Source organism: Tenrec ecaudatus, chromosome X (assembly GCF_050624435.1).
Source record: "Tenrec ecaudatus isolate mTenEca1 chromosome X, mTenEca1.hap1, whole genome shotgun sequence".
In the NCBI taxonomy this organism is placed as follows: domain Eukaryota; kingdom Metazoa; phylum Chordata; class Mammalia; order Afrosoricida; family Tenrecidae; genus Tenrec; species Tenrec ecaudatus.
The window spans coordinates 19,872,044-19,877,667 of NC_134548.1; the positions used below are offsets into that span (position 1 = coordinate 19,872,044).

At 40.7% G+C, this 5,624-nt stretch overlaps 1 pseudogene; it reads right to left on the reverse strand.

Annotated features, from left to right (window-relative positions):
- Nucleotides 1-740: 740 nt before the first annotated feature.
- On the reverse strand, nt 741-871 carry LOC142435383 (small nucleolar RNA SNORA41; annotated as a pseudogene).
- Between the last annotated feature and the right edge of the window lie 4,753 nt (nt 872-5,624).

Here is a 5,624-nt window from a genome sequence, read left to right on the forward strand (position 1 = left end):
TCCTGGTTACTACTGTCTAGGATATTGATCTTGATGCATTTCTTTTAATTTCTGACTGCTTCCAATTTTTCTAAATTCCTACTTCTTAGGTTCCAAGTCCTGATTATTAGATTTTTGTGGCTGTTTCTTCTCACCTTGAGTTGTGCCCCATCAGCAAATAATGATCCAAAGTCTCCACTCCCATGTCTACTTTGAGAATGCAATTCCTCCCCGTTCACATTTTGAGTGCCTTGTGATCCTCTGGCATTGTTTCTGACAATGTTTTGCTTCCATTCATTAGACCTTCAGTATCTGACAATGTTTTGATGCTATGCATAAGGTTTACAGTGGTGACTTCCTCTTAAGTGGGCATCCGGTTCTTTCTTTGTACTCTGTTCTTAGTCTGGAAGCTGAGCTAAAACCAGTTCATTTGGGTGATCCTGGTGGAATTTGAAATAGCAGTGACATAGCTTCCAGCAACTCATAAACCACCACAGTACAACAACTTGACAAGTGGGGGAGTATGATATAGGATAGATAAATAGATATCAATGAAACATAATTAAAAGTCCGGAAATAAATCCTTTTGTTCATGGTCAATTTAAAAATTTTATTTATTTATTCATTCACTCATTTGATGCTTTTTTAATTTCAGAAAAGTATAAGAAACGTTATTTAAACATATTTACTCACTTTTGTGTGAATACTCAAATACCAATTTGTTTTGAAATAAACCATCATTTCCAAAGCCAAACCAGTATCTGTCTCTGTCACCCATATGCCCACTTTCCATTTTGCTTAAAAAGAGGGGTATTAAATTAAGTAATTCTTTCCCTCAGAGAAATACCACAGTTGACACCATAAAAGGAGCTGCAGACCAGTAGCTGTGGAATGGTCAGCTGATTTTTTTATGTATCCATGTACATTTTTTCATTAAAAGATCATTTTATTGGGGGCTTTTACAGCTCTTATAACAATCCATACATCAATTGTATCACGTATATTTTTCATATGCTTCCATCATTATTTTCTATACATTTACTTTCTATTGAGCCCTTGGTATCAGCTCTTTTTTCCTTCCCTCCCCCCACAATCATGACCCCTTGATAAATGATTATAATTTTAATATCTTACACTGACCTCATGCCCTCCCTCAGTACACAACAAGCTGACATTTTGTGATGCTCACCCTCCCAGTACAATCGCTGAAGACAAAATGAGTGCATAAGCAAATATGTTGAAGAAAGCAGATGGTGCCCAGCTCTCAAAAGATATAGCATCTAGGGTCTTAAAGACTTGAAGTTAAATAAGCAGCCATCTAGCTTAGAAGCAACAAGACCACATGGAAGAAGCACACTAGACTGTGCAATCTTGAGGTGTCAAGGGGATTGGGTAACAGGCATCAGAATACCCAAAACAAACAAACAAAACCATATTGTTGAGAATAAAGGGCGTTGAAGCACAGACTGAAAACCCATCTGTCGACAGTGGGATATCCCTTAACAGATGGGTCACAGTGTTCCTCTGGTTCCATGAGGCTTCCTCACCCTCCATTATCATGACTCCACTCCTGCCTTTCACAGTGGGTTAGGCCAGAGCATGTGCACAGGTACAGATAAGAGATAAGAGCTCACAGCACATGGAACCCTGGAACAGGAATGGGAGTAGCATTACCAGGAGGGTGGCATGAAGGTAGGGATTGAAGGGGAGGAAGGAGGAACTGATTGCAATGATCAACACATAACTACACCCCAGGGGGTCAGCTGAATTTTGATAAAGGTATCCTGATAGACTACAGAGGAAATAGTCTTTTCCACAAATAATGAATTGAATAGTAATGAACATAGATAATTGAATAACACCATACACAAAAATTAACTCAAAGTGGATCATCTAAATCTAAGGGGTAAAACTATATAGCGGAACACACGATGAAAATTTTCATTGTCTTGCTAGAAGTACAAAGTTTTGGATATGAAAAAAAAAGTTTTGGAGATGGTACCAAAAATTATCCATAAAAGAAATGTTGGATAAAATAAACTCTATAAAACATTAAAAGTGTTTATGAAGCAGCAGTTATATGCTCGGCTGCTAACCACCAGGTCAGCAGTTTGAAACTACCGGCCAGTCCTTGGTAGGAAGACAAGGCTTTGAACTCTCATGAAGAGTGACAATCTCAGAAACCCACGGGGACTGTTCTAACCTCTCCTATAGAGTCACTATAAGGTGGATTTGAGTCAATGGCAGTGAGTTCGGTTTCTAATCCTTCAAAAGGCATTATTTAGTGTTTTGAAGAGACAAGACACAGATTGGGAGACAGCATCTACTAATTATAAAAGTGCTAAAGGACTTTTATCCCAATACACATATTTTTCACCATCATAAAAGATGAACAACACACTTGAAATTGGGAAAAATATTTGAAAAAACATTCCAGTAATTAAATAGCGGAAGTAAAAAAGTATTGCTTAAAATAATGGAGACCTTTATTTAAAATATATATTAAAATGTGAAGCTATTCTCTCTCGGTGTAACCAATATGTACTTCTATACACTACTGATGATCCAAACTCTCTGATTTGTATGACATAAAAATGGCAGTTTGGGCATCATCAAATCAATCCAGGGGCACCCAAGAAGGTAGGGTTGATGATCTGCTTCCAAAAGGTCACATTTTGAAAATGTGTTGGGGAAAAAAAAGAAATAAAACCCTTATGAAGAATTTCTACTTTGCACACACAGAGCAGAAAGGAGTTTGACAAGGCTGATAGCAACTACCAAAACCGCCACCATAGATAGGCTCACTTGTGTTCTGGATAGCAATGGCTCTGTGGCATAAATCAAAATCACCTGAAAATCTTCAATCCACTCCTTGGCCCATGCCAAGATTTTCTAAGGTGTGATTCAAGGAGATGCATTTCTAACAAAGTCCCAGTTGATGAGGATGCTGCTAGTCTCGGGAGCATGTTTTGAGAATTACGGTTTAAATCACACACACACACATACAAAAATCAGGGATTTCAAACATAAAAACAATTCTTTTTATATTGCTCACTTCAATTAATAACAGAACATTTCTCTGAATCCACAAAAAATGAAGAGTATAATATTTCACTTAGTTGTGTTCACAATAACCACATGTAATGCTTATTGAGCATTTGTCAAAAATCAGTTGTCTGTATGTGGATTTTTTTATGTCTGGGTTTTCTGTCCTGATCCAGTGGTCCATGTATTGATCTGCCTGGGGCATAATGATCTACTGTTAATATTGTTCTTGATTAGCTCCTGATCCTAAATTTTTTTAAACCCTGTTGAGAGAGGGATATTGGGCTAATGTAGGCTAATTCCATATTACATTATCTGAATTATTTATTTTTACAGAATCAATCTTTTCGTGGCTGGAAGCTATTTACACACACACTGGGGGTTAATTGACATGGACATTTATAAAAATAACCACTGAGAATGTCCGGCACAGGTTTGTAAAAATAATATATAACTTAATAAAACATCTAGGGCATTGATGTAGCAAGACGAGGTCTCTCTGCCTACCAACAGTTCGACAATCTTACTACGGCTGTCCTCTGCTTCCTCACACACCATGGATATTCTGACTTATGGCCTCAGGTTACAAGTGTGTCTGAAGAATGGTCCAGTCCATTGAGTAGAGTTTCCCCATCGGATCTCACTGATGCAGCCTCTGGAGCATGCCATGTGCTTTGAAGATCCAGGATTCAGTGTCCCAGCATTCCACGGGACCCAGCTTGGGTCCCTACAATGCACCTAGAAGTTCAGCTCAATGTGGCCCATTCAATCCAGACCACCAAAGACACTCCCCACCTTGGGTTACCCAAAGCATTTTCAGTCATTCTTCCTCCCCCCCTTCCCTGCCACCAACTGGACGTTGGCCCTTCCTCTTGTCCTACCAACAGACATGTATGTGTGTTCCCTCGAAGTGTTTGCTCCCTTTCCCTTTCATAGGCCATGCCAGAAGGACTCGATTTGGAAACCCCATTAAATGAATGGGGCTTTAGATCAAACTCACCTTTAGCTCTTGGACTTAAGACGGTCACTCCCTGGTATGAGAAGAAATAGATGACAGCCACCCCAAGGCTATGGAAGTGGCAGTCTTTTGGCTTTGATTTAGATTCCTGGCTTAAAAAACAAAAACAAAATAAAACAACAACTTAAACTGACTGCCATCGAGTTGATGCTGACCCATAGCAATCGCTGGACAGACTGTGTTTACAGGAGTAGAAAGCCTCCTCTTGCTCCTGTGGAGCTGCTGGTAGTTTCAAAATGCAGACTTCAAGGTTAGCAGGCCAAGACGTGACCACTGTACCTCCAGAGCTCTGCAGTGCACTCTTGGGATTGTGGTTCGATTCCCTGGCTTGAAGGGTACCCAATGAAAGGAGGCCCAGCATTATCATCTATTTACTATTTTAATGCCTTCCTTGCCTTACTATAACACTATAACATCTATTAATCTGATAGGTTTAGTTCTGCCTTGGTAAATTAATGTTATTAGAAATGTTGCCCTACATGCCTGCATGGAGTAGGGGAGCCAGTAGAGAGGTGTGGGAGGGGTGGCCCTAATAGAAACTACTAAGTGGACACCTGCCCCTCCCCTTATAAGAATTTATTCCCAAGGACGGCATTGAATCTTCAGTTCTAGGAGAGGGACATATCTGATCAGAGCACATGGGAGCAGATGAAGGGGAAGGAGGAGAGAGTGAAGCACATCCTGGCCCACCAGGCCACGAGGACAATGTTCCCAATTAGAGCAGTCAGTCCACAGAGAAGACCACAAGGCCGGCCCCACAATGAGGCATGACCCCTGACTGACCAATAGCCCTAAAGGGGACAACACCAGAGACACAGTGTGGGAATTGCGCCCGATCTGATCCTGCCACACCGAGGCAGAACATTAAGGGGGTGTATAAGAAAAGCAAGGGAATGGAACGGTGAGGTCCCCAGGAAATTCTGAAGGTGGGCTTTGGGGCCAGGGCATGGTGCCCCAACAGACTGGACTGGAAAACACTCCTAAAAGCCAGCAAACAATCCTTGAACTAACTACAAGCTTTTCTTTCTTGTTGTAGTGTGTTTTGTTTTTTTGTCATTGATTTGTTGTTGTTGTTGTTGCTTTGCTGTAGATTGTTGCTTGGTTTTGCTCTGCTTTGTTTTTGTGCATGTTATTATCTCCGCAGGTCTGTCTAAATAAGTTAGGCTGGATAAACAATCTGGAGGGGAAAACAACAGAACCGACAGTTCTGGGGGGACATGGGAGAGGAGGAGGTGGGGAGGAAGATAGTGGTGTTAACAAACCCAGGGACAAGGGAACAACAAGTGACCCAAAATGGTGGGGAGGAGGGTGTGGGAGTCCTGGATGGGAATGATCAAGGATAATCTAACCAAGAGGAAATGCTGAAACACTGGTTGGGACTGAGCATGATAGTGGGACAAGAGGTAAGTCAAAGGAAATAGAGGAAAGAGCTGGTAGGCAAAAGACATTTATAGAGGTCTCGATAAGGACATGTACATATGTAAATATATTTATATATTAGGATGAAGAAACAGATCTATGTGCATATATTTATAGGTTTAGTATTAAGGTAACAGAAGGATATCAGGCCTCCACTCAAGTA